Below are 19,578 nucleotides of genomic sequence, written 5' to 3' on the forward strand. Positions count from 1 at the left end.
AAAAAAAGAGGAGTAGGAACATGAAACAGTGAAGGCTTTAGGAGTGACAGAGCTTCACAGAAAGGAGTCTGGGGAGCAGTTGCAAGCACTCTTGGGGAAGGAGTAATGCTGAACTTGGAAACATGAAGCTAATCTGTCTGGAGAAAAATTAAGCTGACACACATGCATGCAATGGGAAGGAAAAGCCTCTGGAGCAGGAACGCTAAAAGCGAAGAGGATGTACAGGTAAGCATTTGAGCACAGAGCTGTCACCCCTCTCCTGATGTGCAATCCTATGTTTCAAAAATGCCCCCTCAGTCTCACCCTCTGGCTGTAAGCAGTGTCTTGTCTTGCAGGGCAGGAGGCTCTGCACTTGAAGATGGGGATGTGATGCTGGGGGAGGGCGTGTGCTCGGAGGGCACTTCCCACTTTCCACGTATAGTTATGGCCCCTGCAGCATGTCCCGATCTGACAGGCCAAAGCATTCCCTCTCATGGGGCCTAAGGAGCCTGGCTGGAAAGGGCCTGGGGGTGCTGGATGACAGCCAGCTGAACATGAGCCGCCAGTGTGCCCAGGTGGCCAAGAAGGCCAACGGCATCCTGGCTTGTATCCCAAACGGTGTGGCCAGCAGGACCAGGGCAGTGATTGTCCCCCTGTACTAGGCACTGGTGAGGCCGCACCTCGAATCCTGTGTTCAGGTTTGGGCCTCTCACTCCAAGAGGGATGTGGAAGAGCTGGAGCATGTCCAGAGAAGGGCCATGAAGATGGTGAAGGGTCTGGAGCACAAGTCATCTTATGAGAAGTGGCTGAGGGAACTGGGGTGGTTTAGTCTGCAGAGGAAGAGACTCAGCAGGAACATAATTGCCCTCCACAACTGCCTGAGAGGAGGCTGTGGGCAGGTGTGGGGTAGTCTCTTCTCCCAGGTAACAGCAACAGGATAAGAGGAAACAGCCTCAAGTTTCACCAGGGGAGGTTTAGATTGGATATTAGGAAAAATTTCTTCAGCAAAAATGTTATCAAGCATTGGAAGAGGCTGCCCAGGGAGGTGGTGGAATCACCATCCCTGGAAGTGTTTAAAAAAAGGTGTAGATGTGGTGCTTAGAGGCATGGTTTAGTGATGCACTTGGCAGTGGTGGGTTAACAGCTGGACTTGATGACCTCAGAGGTCTTTTCCAACCTAAATGATTCAACGATTTTGTGATTCTATGGAGGCTCTGTCTTGCTTGTTGGAAAAGAAGATATTTGAGAGACATGTAGCTAAGACGGGAAAACACTGATGTGTTCAGTATGAATCCTTTCTGACTAACAACATATAGCTTCGTAATGATCTCCTTACCGGCAGGCAAGAGGGAAAACACACACACGGGTCACGAGTTTAACGGCTCGTTTCAGAATTTCGTTTGTGGTTGGGCAATGAAACGCAGCCCACAGGAAACTTCATCTCCCTTTGTTTGAAGGGTCCTTTGTACCTCCTGGGGATAGTGACAGCAGGAGCGGAGACGAGAGCGCCGGGCACCGGGGGGCTGCCCGGGGACGGAGCCGAGCCGGCACAGGGACGGCGGCCGCTGCCTTCTGCTTTCCAGTGACTGCAGGAGAACAAGAAGTAGGAGGGTTCCACCTGCCGGACAAACAATTAAGGCAAGCGCTCCTGAAAAAGGGATGGGGAGGGTTCTGTCTGCGCTTCTGTGTTTGTACCTGTGTGCGGCAGAGAGAGACCAGCAGCGCAGGCCTAACTGCTTTGCTTACGCATGCCCAACAACAGGCATAGTTGCTTGCAAAGGGGCTTAGAATACTCTAATTTCTTATCTTGCAATGGCTTTCTCTTGAGGTTAGTAGATTAGTATCAGAGGTTTCCGGATTTCCTAGTTAGCAACCTAAAAGCAATCAGCTCAGACCTATTAACATGCAAAAAACCCCTGTCCTGTCTATTCAGCAGAATAGTTGGTTGCTAAAATAAGTAGCATAACTTTTAAGGACTCCTCTCCCTTGTGACTAGAAAGTGCCTCCCTTGTGACTAGCAAGTGCTGAGAGCTGCAGGTCATGATGTTCATTACATAATAAGAGGATTTTTTTTTTTCTTGTGAGTCAGAGCTACCCAATGCTGCGACGTGGAAAAACGAGACACAGTGTTTATTACCCAAAGTGTCACTGAAAACAGAAACTTGTCCCTTAGAATCTGAAATTTGAAACGTGGATAATAAGTTGCTGCTTTTCTGTCTCCTTTCAAACACTGTCTAAAATACCACTACGGCTCCTTGAACTTGCAGATGCCACCTGATCTGACTCATGACCTTGCATGTTGACACAGTCTGAAAATCCATGGAACACCATTTTGCCTCTGTGATTTTTTATCTCAAGTTGTGCCCTTTGCCTTTAGACATCCTTGGGCATGTGCTGTCTCATACTAGGGATTTGAGCTCCTCTAAGCCCCACTACAACAGTGGCAAAACCAGCTGCAGGAGTTAGCCACCATGCTAGGATTTTCGTGGAAGAAAGAGGAGCCAAGTATATACACATATAAAACTCTGTCTAGATACATATTATGTGCACATAATATATGAACATATAGTATTGCAGTTAGTAACAGTATTTCCAATGATTTTTCACCCAGTTTCTTGCCTGCTCTGGGCTATTGAATTGGATGTAAGGTAGAGGATACTTGGAAACACTATACAGACAGCTAGAAAGTGATTGATTCCCCTTTTCTCTCTAAAATGTATATTCTTACAGTACACCCTGCAGCAGAGCAAACCAGTGACACCAATTAGTGAGCATGTTTCTAACAAAACTTGTGCATGTCAGGAATACACAAAGCAGAGAGCAACAGTAAAATAAAAGAAAAAAAGATCAGTAATGATGGCAGACAAGTTTTCTGCTTCTAAAATGTCATAACAGTACCAGAAGAAAAAAGCAACTGAGATCTGTGGAATGCAAATCTGACGAAGTCAAGGATGCCTGCAGTTATAGTATGTAAACAGTACCTAGTTTTGTGGTGGAGCTGATTAGAAACACCAATCATTCTCCAAAGAGCCAGCTAACATATTTTAAAATCAATCTGTAGCTGAATAAATGTACAATTGAAAAGGCTCATCAAATCTCCAGGCTTAAATGGATTTGTGCTACAGGTTAACCACAATGTAAAGGTAGCATTAGTCTTCCACCATCACCCTCTTGGGACTCACTTTCTCACCTGCTGTATATTAATCACACATTTGATCAGGGAGGGAGATACTACCCTGTGAAACTGGTTAAGTGTTCCCTCTTGATTTCAAATGTATTGCCTTAGAAAAATACTGTGCTTCTGTAGGATGTAAAGATAAAACCAAATGCCTTCTGTGTAGGACTGTTGAAATGTGACTGACGGGCATGCTCAATAGAGTGAATAACTGGCAACTCAGTGCATGAAGGAAAGACCAGTTGGAAATAGAGATCCAGACCTCTCAGCAGCCAGGGAGTTTGCAGGCTGGCTTCTTACATTCCTCCTCCAGCAAAAGCATTCATCAAATGTAAGAAGTCAGGTTCTGCCTTTGGCTTTGCAGTAAGAAAAGAATATGGACCTGGAGATTATAATGAGTGTTTTATTGGTGGAGGATGGAAAACGTCTCATGTGCTCTACTTGTTGGTCAGATATAAAGCTTTAAATTGATTTTAAAGTAAACTCGGCTTTAACCCATAGGATTACAGTAGTCTTTTTTAGGGTGCTGCATGGCCATATAGACATACTGTCTACATTTTAAACGGAAGGCATATGACTCACCTAATGTGAATTACTATTTTTGACATGTCGTTGCATCAGAAGATCGTGTCAGGAGAATGTAAATAATTGCATTGGCTGCCTGTCTCTGCACTGCTACTTTTTATAATATAAAATTAACTGAGATGCAGCTGACAGAGAGACGTAATCCAAACATGCTCCAAGACAGTCTTTAAAGTGGAATAACCATATCCCATTTGCTAGTCAGATTTAGTATAAGACTGACAACAGCTGCCTAGACGCTGTCATCAGAATGTACCAATTCATTCATCTTGCTTATGTTTTGTTAGGAGAACTAACTACGGAGTGATTTTTCTTTTTCAGACACCTAAAGTCTTGCAGTCACCAGGAAAGCCTCAGTCATCCTTGCTTCTGTGAACTGAAAGAAAAGAGTACGAGAAGTACAGAGCAAAACCCGTACACAAAGGTTGTGCGTGCTGTGCAGGTCCTGTTTCTTTGGAGGAAGCGCACGGCAATCTGTGTAACAAGACCGGGGGTGGGGTGGTGGGAAACAACAACCAAGAAAACTAGCTGTGGTCCGCGGCTTAATTCCTGAAAATGCAGCAAACGGGGACAGGAGGTGACAGCAGGTGACAGCGGCTGCTGCGGGCCCCGGCGCTGCCGCTTCGCTAGAGGGAGGCAGAGGAGCGGCGTTGAGGGCGCTGCCCGCATCCCCCGGCGGCCGGCGCCTGGCGGAGGCAGTTTTGATTTTATCTAGTTTTAGCCCCTGGAAACGTTTTCTTCTGCGGGAAGGCTTCTGGGGGACCGCTTTCTAAATCCTCCCCTTCCTTTCTGCAAGAGCCCGTGGTCGGTTAGAGCGACCCAGCAGTGGCTCTTGCAGAAACGTTTGGGAGTCAAAATACACAAAATACAGTATAGTATATGAATCCTTGTGGTACGCTGGGAACATGCCAGATGCTGGAATAATTTCTCCCTTATTCCTGCTAGGGGAATGGATGACTAGGCATTTGTACGGTGCCTGTGAAAGGAGAAAGTTTCTCTTCAGGCCGGGCAGGGAGCTGGCACCTGCAGTTTGCCTTTCTTTGAGCTGCTTTGCCAACGCCATCAGTCTACACACCAGCCTTTATAAGAGCAAAAGTCAATCTGAGAACAGTGGAGTAGCTACCTTAAATCAAAATAAACCCACAATGAGGGATGAAGCTCACAGCACAAACCCCGCTTGTTCCAGCCTCAGAGTGACACCCATCTCTTCACACTGCCTTGCCCAAAGGGGTCAGGGCAAAGAAGGGCATGTGGATTTATGGAGCGGGGTCCTGATTTCTGAATGACTCCCCCATTCAGGGAGTGGAAGTGTGGAGATGTCCAGCACAGGTGGCCAAGACAAGTGTTAATATGGAAAAATCTGTTCCACCATCCCTGGATGTGGAGGCAACACCCTGCTGGGGAGTGCTGCCGGCACTGCTGGGCAGGACAGGGGGAAGGAGCAATAGTCCTGGGCTGGTACCTGTGGAAAAGTGGTCAGAAGAGGTGGGAGTAATAGGGAGAAGGAGGGAGAAATGAGGGGGTGCATAGTGCTCTCTGGGGGCCAGGAAACAAGGTAATAGAACTGACCTACAAGGGAAACAAGCAGTCAAGTATGTCATTGCAGCCAGGAGCAGCAAGAGATTTCTTTTTACTTTTTTTTTTAACTACAGAACAATCAGTATTTCATTCAATTTTGAAATGGAAAGCCATTCCTTATTCATTAAAAATGTACGTTCCATAAAATATGGATCAGCAGCAGGCCCCTCTGGTGAACAGTGAGTTACAGTCCTCCCAATTTGAACTAAATTATTTGTGTTGGTTTTACAATCTGGAATGCAAAGTCCAGTGCTGCAGTGCTTCTTTCCAATGATTTTAAACAATTTTATTATAATACTTGCAGCTTTTTAATGTCTGAACAAAGTAATACATTCAGGGGTTATGAGAGGAAAAAGGGAAAGGAGACCAGAAAAGCACCACTTATAATGGAAAATAATAATAAAAGAGTTGTAAAGCATTCCTGTGTAGGGGAAGGGGGAGGGGGAAGTGGGATTGAGTAATGGAACCTCAGTGTATGATCTCTTCAAATTTTTAAGTGCTTCATACTGAGCCCTTTGACTTGAATCTGAACGTACAGTTATAATCACAGGTCAGCTCTGGAACATGAAGGGCCTTGTTGCCTTGCACAGATACAGACAATTTTGCCTAAGGATCCTCCTTTCAAATCCAGTCTCAGTTCAGCACAGTCTTGTACTGAAACTCAACTAATCTTACACGACATATATCATTAGTTGTAGCCATGAAAACATCAGAAGAACATGAAAAAATTGTATGTTTTGTCAGTACACAACAGAATCAAGCGAAATCTTGCCTTATCTCAGTTTTGAACTTACAATGCTTTTCCTATAAATTTGCTCAAAACATAAAACTTAATAAAAACTCTTGGGCTGTCCTGAATTGAAAGCAGCTATGACCTCTGTATATTAAATTAGAACCAGGATGCAAAATGCACATTTCTTTTTCTTTCTAAATAGGAGTGTGCAAAATCTCTGTTTCTTCGTTGTAGGGGTTCTAGGAAAGACGTCTCGCTTTTACTTTCTACCTAAAATGTGTATTTTTTCTTTTTCCTGCAAAAATTTAAAACATGTTGAAGAGAACTCTTTCTTTTCTGATTAATGAGGACATAAGTTTGAAATCCATACGGACATTAAGGCCACTGTCTTCTCTATGGAGTTACACTAAATTGAATGTTATTTATAATTTATAGGAATGTTGAGTAGGAAAAGACTCTTGCAATATATAAGCTTTCATCTATTAATTTAATGAATAGAATTATTCCCTAAATCTTATATATAATTATTGCCATGTTGGAAGAGTAGTTTGTACAGGTTTTTCAGAGTATTACCACTAAAAAACTTCTCTCAATGTACTTTATTAGAGATGCACTGAAGATTACCTCATTCTTCTGGGTACTGCATTACTACATACCTTGTAGGTTCCTACCACACATATTCATAAATATTGTAGTGCAAAATATACATTATACAGAATTATTCACTAACCAGATGCAAATGTGTTTACTCCTAAGGCCTGAGTTGTGTCCTGCTGAGCACCCTTTCTCTATCTGAAAATGGATGAAATGTCTTTGAACTTTGGAGCTGGTCACTGGTGTCTGATGTAGCTCCCATTGAAGTTAGTGTGGGTGTTTCTATTGATTTCAGGGAGAGCTTGTCTTGCTCTTCAAAGGAAATACTGTGTCTCTACTGAAGGAGAGCACCTGCTGGGCACCTGTCAGAGCTATCCCTGAGCAATGATGCCGGGCTCAGACCCATTGCCGTTCTGCCACCTTGATTTGACTTTGAAGTATAGTTTTTGGGTACTGTGACATGAGGATGTGATACATCCTGAAGAGACACATTCTCAGCTGGTGGAAGTCAGCGTAACAGTGTTGTTTCTATTAATGAACCTGTCCCCAAACTTCAGGGCCAAAAGCTGCCTATTTCAATAAGCACAGTATAATTCAAAACCTCTGGCAGATCTCTGAAGATATTAAGGGCAGCAAAACTTCTACGAGATTCTTCCTTTTGCATGTCACAGACATCTGAGAGCAATCCTGTTTCCTAATTTCATTGTAAATTTTATGTCCATTCATTACCATGTTCTCTCTAACACAGAGTTAAAACTTTATCTTCTAATACTTGAGCCATTGACTATGTGATCATTAGAGTTTCATAGACAAAATACTCCTAGTATAAACCAGTTTTTATAAACAATGTACTTTCAATAGGCAAAATTGGCAGCCTATCAACAAGACTAATTATGGTTTAAACTTTGCTCCATTCACAGGAACCTGTAAGTTGCCTCACGTAGTATTCCTAATTTTACTGTGCAGAATTCTGTTGCAATCTCTTTGAAATGCCTCTCATTCACACATTTAATCTCTTTTTTGAGATTTTAACACTTGGCTGTGTATACATTCACAGCTGTGACAAATTTCACCTCTAAGACTTAGAGCTTTTCTTTTCCCCACCAACATTTCACAGAAATCTATATGGTTGTCCTTAATTTGAAGGAGTGCAGAAGCAGCAGCTTATCGAATGATATTTCACTGCATTTCTGCAATCCACAAGAGACACCCAGATGATTACTGTTGGGTCCTATTCCAAGAGAAGGCACAGAGGCAGAAAATGCAGAGGTAGCTCCCTGCCAGGGCACTGAAATTTACTGGAGCTGCACTGGTTTGGTACTTCTGCAGGTGGGGAAGAGAACTTTCTACCATTTTTCCTACTTTTCCCACTGGGGAAAAAAAGCTGCTGCACATTGGCAGTATGTGCAGTGATCAGCCGCTGAATACAGAGTTTGGAAAGGGCAGAGCCCTTCTTTGTGACAGCTGGGGAGGTATATAATTGGTACATCACTGTGACAGAAGATACTCCTTACTCCTCCTAAGCGTTTATGAGAGGTAGTGAGCCTAGTAGGAGCGGCCACAGGCTTTTTGCTAACTCTGCCTTATGCTGCCAGGCCCCTCTGCTGTCCTGCCAGGCTTGTTACCAGCTCACGGTGGGAGTTTGCTGTGTGAACTGGAGTTTGGCACCAGGTGTCCCTGGGTTTGAGTGCAGGATAACAGTGTAGGACTTGAAAGTTGGGGCACAGGCTGTAAACGGAGGCTGCACAGCTAAAACCAAATCCATGACAGACAGTTACTGATGGAGAAGAGCAGCCTTGAGAAATGAGAAGAAATCGCTGTCTGTCAAAGCATGGAAGTATAACAAAGAAGAGAAGCAAGAGCAAAGCATGGAAACACCCCAGCTAATCAGCTGGGTGCCATCCCTGCTGCAGCCTGGGAAAATAACAATGGTGCTTTGCCTGGAGTGGAGGCCAAAACATCCAGAAATGCAAACATCTGTGCAAAAGCTCCAGGTCCTGAATGTGGGGAGAGGAGTGGGATCGCCGCCTGCTCCATGCATAACACATATGCTCCATGCATAACATGCAAACAGGTAGAGGTGTTTGTGGGTCTGCTCAAATTGCACATAAAGGATAACATAAAATAATTACAGATCCAGAGGTAGGCTTAGGATTTTGCTACTAAATGCTACTGCTTATGTATTTACATGGGACTACTGGTAGGTGGAGGACAATGTATTGAAATGGACTTTCCTATTTATAATACCTATATAATTATCCTGTAAAGATTTTAATGGTAAAAAATTGAGACTGAGGTATGAGCAAACAGGAAAACAGTAAAGTTCATGGATGAATTTGGATTCAAAAATGAAGGAAAGAACAACTGTGATCACAATATCTGAACAGATTTTTTTTGACGGACAACTGAATCCAGTACATACAAGTATTCAATGTATGTTGACTTACGTATATGTTAGTATTCCCATGTATACTTAAACCCCCTTCAAGTTATAAACAGTTGCTAGCATGGATGTGGATATTCTATAGAGGAATTAACTGTAGGGCTGGGCACTCAAGGCATGCAAGGCAAATCCAAGCTAAATTGAAATCCAGGTAGTGAAGAATCAGGTCCCAGCACATTCCCCACATAGATTTGGCTCAACACTTCACACCTTTCATTGTTTGCTGTTTGGGAAAGCAAATCAGGCTGGGATGTTTTGGGGAGAGGGATCTAGTGCTCTACTTAACACCAGAACAGAGCTCTGTCCTTTGGTTTGGAGCCTGCCCAGCCTAAATCCTGAGAGGGAGCTAGGCTCACTCAGCTGTATACACAGTTACACACTCAGTTTGTTGGGGCTAATAGTTTTAATCTGCTTGTGTATAACAATGAGAACCCAGAGGAGCTAGGTCCATGCTATGGTTCAGAATTAAACCAGACTCTGGACCCATTTCCTGCACGTTTCTCTGCCTCTTGGTTGCGGTGAATAATTTGACCAAACTTCTGGCTTTTCCTAATGCCACACATGCATAGCACTGACATCCTCCAGTAATTGAACCATACTTGTCTTGGCAAAGTAAAACATCAGGACTGTTGATATAAGAAAGAAAATAATTAATTGCCCCTACTCCGAAACCTGGAACAGGCATCTGCAACAGCAGACACCCTGAAAGTGTGACTATCTTAACAAATGAAGATGCTTGCAAAAACAAAGTTGCACTAGCAAAATTGCACAGAAGCATCTTTAAAGAATAAGTATGTGCTGAAAGTCAGTGGGTACAGCAGGAGAGCAGCACCTCTAGAAAAAAAAAAAAAAGAATTTCTCCTTATGTTTTGAATTGGAGGCCAGTACATAAAAGAGTGGAATGTGAATCTTCCTGATGCTTAAAGAATACAGAAAGAGTGGTGCTTGCTAATTATCTTTTAAATTGGCTAATATGTCACCTGATGAGTATATGCTTCTGCTGGGCCATCTGGGAGTTTAGTAGCTGCATGAGGTATTAGGTTACATTACAAAACACGTAGGAATTCATTATCTGGGGCAATTCTTTCAGTCATCGAGCTATTCCCCCTGCTTGTAGCCAATGAGTTTACTTTCCCATGAAACCTACTCTGTATTCAGTCCCTAAAATAAGTACTAATTAGCTAAAGATAACAGTCAAATAAACCACTTTAATTGGGAAACAGAAATTGGCAGTTAAACATAAAAGTGTGTATGTAAATATGCTGATTATCTTCAGTGTTTGATAAAACATCTGTTTTCTCTGCAGAACGCAGGTATTTCTTCCCAAACCGTGAGAACACTGCTATCATCTCAGTGCCTTAATTATATAAAATAAGAAGTCATCCAGAATAATTAAATTGACACCTTTTTTTCCTATCTAGGGGATGCTGGCCTGTGTCTTGCCTTGGAAATACACTCCTTTAAGTACCTCCACTTAAAAAAAGAAAAACATTTTACCTTTCATTCCTCCTTCGTGTTGGGAGTGAAAAGTAAAACAAATTCACAAGCGAATTAAAAAGGGTGAGATACACTGACATGACTTTTCTGAAAGTCTCCATTCTTAGTTTTTTCCTTTGAACTTTATATTGTACCTTATGCATTTCAAATCCTGATGCAGTAGTTCAAACAGAGTTTTGTGATCACATTAAGCTGCAAGCTGCACAATTAGTCAAACAAACAACGTCAATTATTTTGTGTGAAAATCTTCAGGACAATATGTAAGTTCTTGTACAATGTCCTAGTTCTGGGATCATTCTCTAATGGAAAAACATTTTACTAGAACATTTTGTACTCTCCAATCTCACAAGGTCATTCACCGTGAAGCAGCAAGGTCATAGAGTAATTATCCTCTCTAGACACCTTGGTTTTATTAGCATGAGTGTAGTTATTACTGAGATGCTCTTCTCCATTCTGTGACAGAATTAACATATGTAAATATGACAGTAGGTTAAATCTACTTGGACTGAGCTTAATCTGATGCAGGGGCTGATTTTTGAGGTCCTTGAGCATGCATTAAATTTTAAATAGCACAGACTTGTCACAGTTGAGCAGGTTTGCAGGACTGATGCCATTCACAAAGCTAGTGGGGCCGCATTTTTGTGAAACCAGCATGGGATCAGTGTAGAGTCTCCAGATTTCCTGATGGGGATAAAAGGTTACCTCAAACTTTATAGTTCAAAGGGTAAATTTTGTTTAACTGTTTATTTTGAAAGGGGAAATCCAAAGCAGATACTGAGAAAAATAATGTAAATTGATCACAGAGTAAGTGTAATCTCAAACCACGCCTGTGAGTTTAGGGCCAGATGACTGTCAGGGCTATTTTAAATTGAGTGAATGTCTGGTGACCTCATGTCTGTCCAGCAACAACCTGGAAGAATGTAGAGATCTTTTAGGACCTCCTTATCCCCTAACTGGGATAGTCTTCACCTGTTCAAGAGCTTTGTTGGAAGAGTCCCATGGGATATGCTGCTGGAGAGAAGAGAGATCCAGGAGAGCTGGTTGATTTTCAGGGATCACCTCCTCAGTCCCAAGCATGGTCCATCTTGACACAAAGGAAGTGAAGGTGGCAGGAGGCCTGCTAAATGAACAAGGAGATCCTGATGGAATTTAGGCATAAAACCGAAGTGTACAGGAGGTGGAAGCAGGAACAGGAAACTCAGGAGGGATATAGAGACACTGTTTGAATGGGATGGGGGCTGCCTTTGGTTACACCAGCTCTGAGCTGGCTGTGAGCCCCTGCAGCCAAACTCCCAGGAGGGGGGATGCTCCCAGGGTCCTCACACTGGGATGGAGTTTGGAAAGCTGAAGCCAATCTGAATATGAATCTGGCTGTGAAAGGCAACACAAAGGGCTCCTACAGGTATATCAGGCATCAGGTTATAGCAGAGGTTATTATTTTTACATATTCCTAATATAAGGAAATGGTCAGTTACAAAAAAGGAAAGAAGTAACACTTTCTTGTCCTTCCTTTTCTCTCCCTTTATTCTGTTTCTTTAGCCTCTTCCCTCTTTATATTTAACAGCCAAGGCACACACCTGATTTGGTGAAACCTTCCTTCATGCTTGCTTTCTCCTGTGCAAGGAAGACAGCAGACTGTAAGCCAGTCTTCCTCTTTTCTGCAAACTGTTACCCACCACTAACCAGCAGAGACCACCGTGTGGCAAGGCCAGAGGGGGAGGGGGCCTTTCCCTCACTTCTGTGTGCAGATGTGAGCAGGTGGCAAGGCCTATTGAACACTAAAAATTGATTGCATGGCCCTTAAAGGCCTCTGCAGGTCACTGTAGACTTAGATGGAGGGCCAAGTATGTGGGCTGTAAGTTTTAATTAAAAGTCTGTAGATTAACATGAAATTTTCTTCTTCCCTTGCTTAGCAGTGAGCTTAATTAAAGCCTATGGTGTCCTTTTAAAATTCATATGCAAGCTTTTATTTTCACATTCCTTAAACCTATCTTTACTTGCCTGTTTCTAAAAACCAGCAAAACCTCTACTTGTTCAAACAAAGGGCAAGTACGACAGCAGGAAGACAGCACAGAAACAACAGCTGGTGCGGGAGATTATGAACTTGTTGAAAATCATCATCATGATAAAAGGCATTAAACCTGCACCAGCTTCCAGAGAAGCTGCAATCCTTGGGCTACTTGCTCCTAATTGTCCCTAGAAAAATATCTATTAGAAACTGCAAAGCACTGAATATGAAATGCATTGAGACATTTTTGCCTGAATTCCAGTTCTCTAAAAGGTTAAAAATACTTGGAAAGCCACATACCCTGCAGTGTACATTCTGTGGTGAGGAAGCACTGCTGGAACAAATGCAGCTGTATTTTCAACTGGGTAAACTGTTTTCCATACACTTGCACCATTATCTGGGGTCTGCACTCCTGTTTCCAATTATGGCTTTTTATTTTCCCTATTCCAGTGAAGGAAATATGTTCCCAACGTCAATGTCACAACCAGAGTTGGCTGAAAAGTTCCAAAAGCTGGGGTCAACAAAAAAAAAAAAAAAAAGGAAGGGAGGGGGGGAGGAAGAAAAAGAGGAATAGATTCAAAATTAATCTTCTCTTTCTGAGCCACCTAGAAAACTGATAAAAACAATAGAGAGAGAATGTTTTAACAGACTATGTTTTTCAGCTCATTCTACTCTGGATATCCATGGCTAAGTAAGGTACAACACCTATCAATTGTTCACAGCCATTAACATATTGACCCCTTTTGCTTTCTGGAGAAGGTATGAAGAAACATCTGATTACAGCAGCAGGGTTCCTGCAGTCTGTAGCCCCAATCAAGAGAGAGGCCAACAAGATGTTATTGCTAGTACTAATGTGAATACAAAATTCTAGCAGAATTAATTGGACTGTCAACTGATTTATTAACTCCATCTGCTGCCTGTTCTTATTTCAAATCATAGCACCTCTGTACTGAGAAATCAGCTTTTCTGCAGGCAAAGACACCTGCAACAAGGACAAACTCTCCCAGATGTTGAGGGGCTGGAGAGGGCTGCCAACATTACTAGTGTCCTCACACAAAGTGTGGCCAGCTCACACAACTGAAAACCCTCTCAGAGATAAAAGCGGAGCAGTAGAGCAACTCTGAATCGTAATTGCTATTGCTAGCAAAAGCTCCCGGTGCAACTGTGCCAAAATACATCAGCAGCCCAACGTGGCAGCACAGAGTGAAGGGGTGCACATAATTTTAATCATTCTGTAATGGCAAAAACGCCCACTAAAGACGAGAGTTTTCAGGCTTTCCTCAGCCTTTGTATGTTGCAACCCCCATCCCTCGTGGGTGTCCTCAGGCTCCGGAGCGGACTGCAAGGGCACAGAGAGGAGCATCCTTTCTGCCAGAGTTGGGCAGCTGGGAATGCCTCCCTTTCTTCACTGAAAAACCTCATGGAGAGCTGTCTTTAATATGTCTCAGCTTTTACTTGTGTCCAGGACCCTTTAGCATCAGGCTTCGTGTATGGACATAGCACGGAGCCAATTAGTGATCTCCTCAGGGCCATGGGCACAGCATGAGCATTCACACTTACATTTTTAGAGCAGACAGCCAGAGATGATCACAAAGTACCAGCCAGCAGGGTGGACCAATGTGCACCGAGCTGGCAATAAGATATTTTGATTTCTCTTCCTTAAACCTTATGGTGGGGTGTTTACTTGCTGGGGTTGTTTTGAAAATTTGCCTCCCAATGCCACCCCCCCCCACCCCCACCCCCACCCCCCCGCCCCCAGTCGAATGGCTGAATGCATTTTCCCTCATGTCTGAACTGATTTTTGGTCCCAGAAAGGTGAAGGCATCTATTAAGCAGAAATGCACTGGCTGGAGGCTGAGGGGCAGCATGTTCGGGGAAGCTGCAGGCACAGCATGGCAATTCATTTCTTTGCTACTCTCTTTTTTTGTCATGAAAGCAAAGCCTAATTGAAGATAGTTAGTCTTTAATGAATAAAGCCCCCTGTAATTTCCAGCTGTGGCCATGTAATCAGCGTTCATAGGCATGAAAAGGACTTTTTGTGCCCATATTTCATTTTGATGTGCATCCGTGTCCATATTTTGCCCTTCTGATCAGGTTGACAGTTTTCATCTTTATTAGTTCTGCCTTCCACTTCTGTCTTCCCATTTGTGTTAGAAAACCAGAAACAAAACCCCAGAAAGCCCTCAATAGACTGAATTATCTAATACTTCATTAGAATGTTCCTCTGAACCTGGTAATTCAAATTAATTAAATTTTGTTTGTTTTTGCTTACTATTTTCCAAACCACTTTACTGTAGTACATCAGATCTTTTCTGTCCTGTTATTTTTGGTCATTCTCTCTCCATAGCACCACTGTGCCACTGCAACACACTTTTTTAATTAGTTTCACCACAGTCATCAGCTTTGTGATTATCTCTGCATCTTGAACACCTGGTCTGACTTTAGAAATGACTTGCCATCTGGTCAAATACTGGGTAATTATAATAATTTAATGGCAGGATAAAATACTGTTGGTTAAGAGACTTGATTGTTCCCTCCATTCCTTCCCCTCATGCAGTTTGGTTGCATTACTTCAAATTAAATTAAAATCCCATCATCAAGTTATCACTCTTGGGTGGTTGTTCCTCCCCGTCACCTCCCCCCCCCCCCCCTCCACCCGCATTCACGATACTTATAAACATCTCTTGGAGTTAGTTTAGTTTTAGACTCTCCAGACATTATGTCTCTAAGAACCACATGAATTACTGCTTTAGGTTTACTAATATGATACTTATTCTATTAACTTCCATTGCATATCAATAAATGAAGCAGTAAATGAGTCTTGTCTGGCAAGTAAATGCTGAGACAACTGCAGGGGAGCCATTTGTCAGGAACACACACAAATGGAATCTCACTAATGTGCTACAAAACACTTTTCTTTTCCTGTACAGTTTAATACTACTATATGCATACTCTTGGCAGCTGATATGCTGCACCATACTATAAATAAGCTGATTCTCGTGAAAAAGTCAGTGGATCGGATAATGAACTTCATGCAGTCTGGTCATTTTATGATCAGCTTATTTTATGACACTTGAGTGAGTAAGTTTTCTTTTGCTCATTAGATATCGGCTGAGAAAAGTATTTGTGAAGCAACTTCTTAAGCTTTTTTAGTATACTACTAGCAGCTGGTTTGGAAAATTAAATAGATGTGGTTCATATAAATTTCTTTTACATTATGCAATGGAAAAAATGTTATTTAGATTTTTTTACACTTAATTCCTTTCAGCATTTGTAGTTTGCTGAAGTATATTGTTGTAATTATTCAGACTGCATGATGATAATTACAGTAACAAAAGCAATAATGAAGTATCTTTCCATTGGGAAATGAATGAGAAGAAGAGCCCTTTTGTAACTTTTTTTCAGGCGCTACTGGCAAGAAAAAAGGCCTATTTAATTTTCTAGGGATTCTTTCTTGTATAAATACCAAAGAGTATTAGATTGATTTTTCATCCAGGTCCCGGGAAACTAAATACTTTTGTCATGTAATACTTCCTCCTAGCAAACACCAAGTTTACTCTGTAAAAGAACCAAGTCTATAAAACAAAGAAAACATTATTGGAGATGAAGAATGGAAAGGGACATGGAATTAATCTGGAAAGCCAATGATAATCAACAATATTGTTCACGTATCAAATAAAAATCCCCTTATCATATCCAACACATACAGGATGTGGCACGGCAGTCTGAAACTTTATCTTCATCCCCTAGAGAGGAGACTGCACCACTGTTCGCTGTGGTCACAGTCACTGTGTCCTGAATCAGGGGCTGCAGCCCATGTCAGGTCCAGACACTGCCCTTCCCAGAGCTCTGCAGGCTGGGCTGCTTCGTCACTTCGGCTGTCACATGCCATCCCCACTGCTGTGGTGTGGGCACAGCTTGCAGATGGTCCCCTGCGCTGCTCTCTGCTGCTTCAGCAAAACACGGTCTGTGGTGTTGGGCATCCAGAAACTGCTTCAGCTTCTGTTTGCTTGGAAAACCTACCTCTTTGCAATACTTCTTTATTTGCAGAGGAGTTGTTTCAACCCCAAACCCAAGCTGCTTCCCTCCTGCCCCCGTCTCACTTTGTGCTACCGGCTCTACCCCTTAGCCACAGCAATGGCTTCTCGTCTTAGGCACATGCACATTTGCTGCAGGTCTTGGGTGTGCCCCTCTCCTTGTCAGGGAGGTATTTTTATCCAAATTCCTAAAACTTAATAGCAGTTAGACTGAAATATCACCAGCTAGGAGAGACCCATATGAGATCTGGTGCGTGCAACAGCTGGTAAGAGAACATCATCCTCTCCATGAGCCTAATGTACTTTCCCCTGCTCATCCGAAGGTAACAAACTACCCACTCTCCAGAGCTTTAGGGCTGCTGTTTGTAAAGATAAAATCCCTTGAAAGCCTCCAAGATTGAATTTGGAAGAAGGAGAAAAAAAAAAAGAAAAGAAAAGGTTTTCTTAGTATAAATGCACATAATCAGTATAACCTTGACTTTTCATGAGGCGAAAATTATTTTGCAATAGATTGTATAATCAACCACAAGCCAAACCCTTCATCATTAATCAGAATATTCAGAGAAACAGGGGGTTTAGCTAAAGTCTTTTCATCGGGACCTTGCCACTGCTATGCACACTAATGGGTAGATTTAGGTCTTAACTCCGCAATCAGTTCCACCTGGGTAAGCTCTTAGACAGAACTGCACTGGTGTCTGATTGCAGAACCAGGGTCACCGCAGTGCAGCTACACCATGGCCCCAGGTTCCTTCTGGCACAGTCCTGAATGACAAACACCTAAATCTTCATCTGATAATTGACTTACATTATCTAGGAAGTCTGAGGAACAACACATCAAGGTTAAAACGAGTTAATTGTTGGCTTGCATAAAGATGTGGTAGCAAGATTTTTTATTTTTTTTAACATTGCACATTCCTTCCATAAACAAAACACTCTCTGCTGTAAAATAATGGAAGATGGGATCCAGTCTGTCTCACTTAGGTGAGATGTTTTAGTTGCTGCATGGAGCAGCAGCAAGTGCTTCCCATTGTCACTGCATGTTTCCATGGTGGCACGAGAGATGTGCTGCAGAAAGGAGCAATCCTCCCTTCCACACAGACTCCTCTTGCTCCACAGTCTCCAAAACTCACTTCTTTTCCTGGTGTACTTCCCCAGCTGGTGTGGTTGTGTTGGTTACAAAGCCAACCAGAGCAGCCAGCCAGCTCTGAATTAAAATTCACCCAGCTAAAAAGCCTGGTTATTTTCACCCAGAGCTGACCCCTGCCCTGGCGCCCTGCCTTGCTCTTGTGGAAGGGAGGAAGAGGGTGAGGGTGGGGAGCAGAGAGGGAGGAAAGTGCTCCCTTTGACTGCCCAGCTGGCTGGTACTGGTCAAAGGAGCTCATCAATGTAGTAGGTGCCCTGGATGGTCTCAGCAGCATGTCCACTCTGGAGCATTCAAAAGTCACTTGTTTTTCCATCTTGGCTAAGCATGCCCCGGTTCTACGATGCTGCTTTCAGCAGGAACCACTATTGAAGATCCACATAGGCGCTTCTCACCAAGCGAATTGCTTTTCTGCTGGTGCAAACTCACCAATACAGTTTTGGTATGTAATGAAAGTTAAGGCTACTAGAAATAAAAGCAAAAGCCCCACTGATTGCAACGGGGGCAGGATGTTACTTGGGAGGAGAATCAACTTGCTATACACAGGTTGATTTAACCCAATATGAAATAAATTCAGGGTATGAAACATATGATCAGAGGTGGTCTTAGTGCTAAAGAAAGTAACAGGAAACTCAGGGAATAACTTTTATTCATAACGCTGCTGAAATTTTAGTCCTATCAATTTGTGTGAGAGTAATCTTATTTCCCATATCTTTCACTTTATTTTCTAATAGCTACACCATATTGTTCCAAGCTCACAAATCTGAAGCCACTAAATCTAATTTCAGTTCCAAAAAATAAGATAATAGATTGTGAGTTTCATAAGGTTGATCACAATGTTTCACATGAAATATGAGGCATTCCTAGCAGAGGACTAGTTTAACACCAGTTGGGAGGTCTACAGGTTTATCTACCAACAGAACTAAGGCAATTTGCAAAACCACAGGCAGCCCATATAAACTAGGAAAATAAGCCATATTTGAAAACATTAGCATGCAAGTTCAGCTTTGCATCTTGATATTCTTAAAGGCATTATGGTTGATCTTGGCTGAAACTAACAGGAGATCCAGAAAACTGAAAACCCAGAGGCTTCATTTAGTTATTTCCATTCCCATAGGTATTACAGCTATGTCAGTAGGGAGGACTGACCTAACAGTGCTCCCTTTTCATTTTCTGTAATGGAAAGATGATGGGAAACAGAGAAACAAAAATGTGGGGGAGGGAGCTGAGTCATACGGCTTAGCCCTCGGATATGACACTGGGGTAGGGGCAGAAAGACAGGGACATGCATAGTCTGCCCTTGGCTGCAACACGTCAACCTCCAGGGAAACTTACACGTGAAGTACTGAAGAGGGCATAATGTTCATGCAATCCCTTGCATAAGATACTTCTCCTCAAGCCTTGCGACTTCAGAGTGGAATCAAATTAATTTTCTTCTCTCTACTCTGCTCCTCCCTTAATACACATTTTTTTCTCATGTTGTCAAGGTAATGGCAGGTTTGGCTGGGCTGCACCCAGGGGCTGTACCCAGGACCTCAAGGTGAGAGGCTGAGCCAACTTAACTCAAATAAATTACTTCGAAGGTAGTAGCAGATTCAAAACTCCAGGTGAAGTCTAACCACTCCTTGAAGAAAGATAGAGGGACTGTGTTAGCATGCATTACTCCAGTGTCTCTGGAAAACAAACAAACACTCCCAACGAGCATTCTTACAAACTAGTGATGACTGTGTTCTTTATAGCCTTAGCTGAGCTGCAGAAAATCTCTGTTAAACTTGATGTTCTCCTGGTGCAGATTCCGTAACTATAAAAAT

At 42.7% G+C, this 19,578-nt stretch overlaps 1 protein-coding gene across 1 annotated transcript in view; it reads right to left on the minus strand.

Annotated features, from left to right (window-relative positions):
- The window catches only part of SLC5A7 (solute carrier family 5 member 7), an 87,150-nt gene extending 68,764 nt beyond the window's left edge, over positions 1 to 18,386 (minus strand). The window contains exon 1 of the mRNA XM_080377436.1: positions 1 to 18,386. This exon is cut by the window's left edge and continues 24,230 nt beyond it. The gene's annotated coding sequence lies outside the window, so the exon portion shown is untranslated.
- Positions 18,387 to 19,578: the final 1,192 nt, after the last annotated feature.

This window comes from Falco punctatus, assembly GCF_963210335.1.
Source record: "Falco punctatus genome assembly, chromosome: 2".
NCBI lineage: Eukaryota > Metazoa > Chordata > Aves > Falconiformes > Falconidae > Falco > Falco punctatus.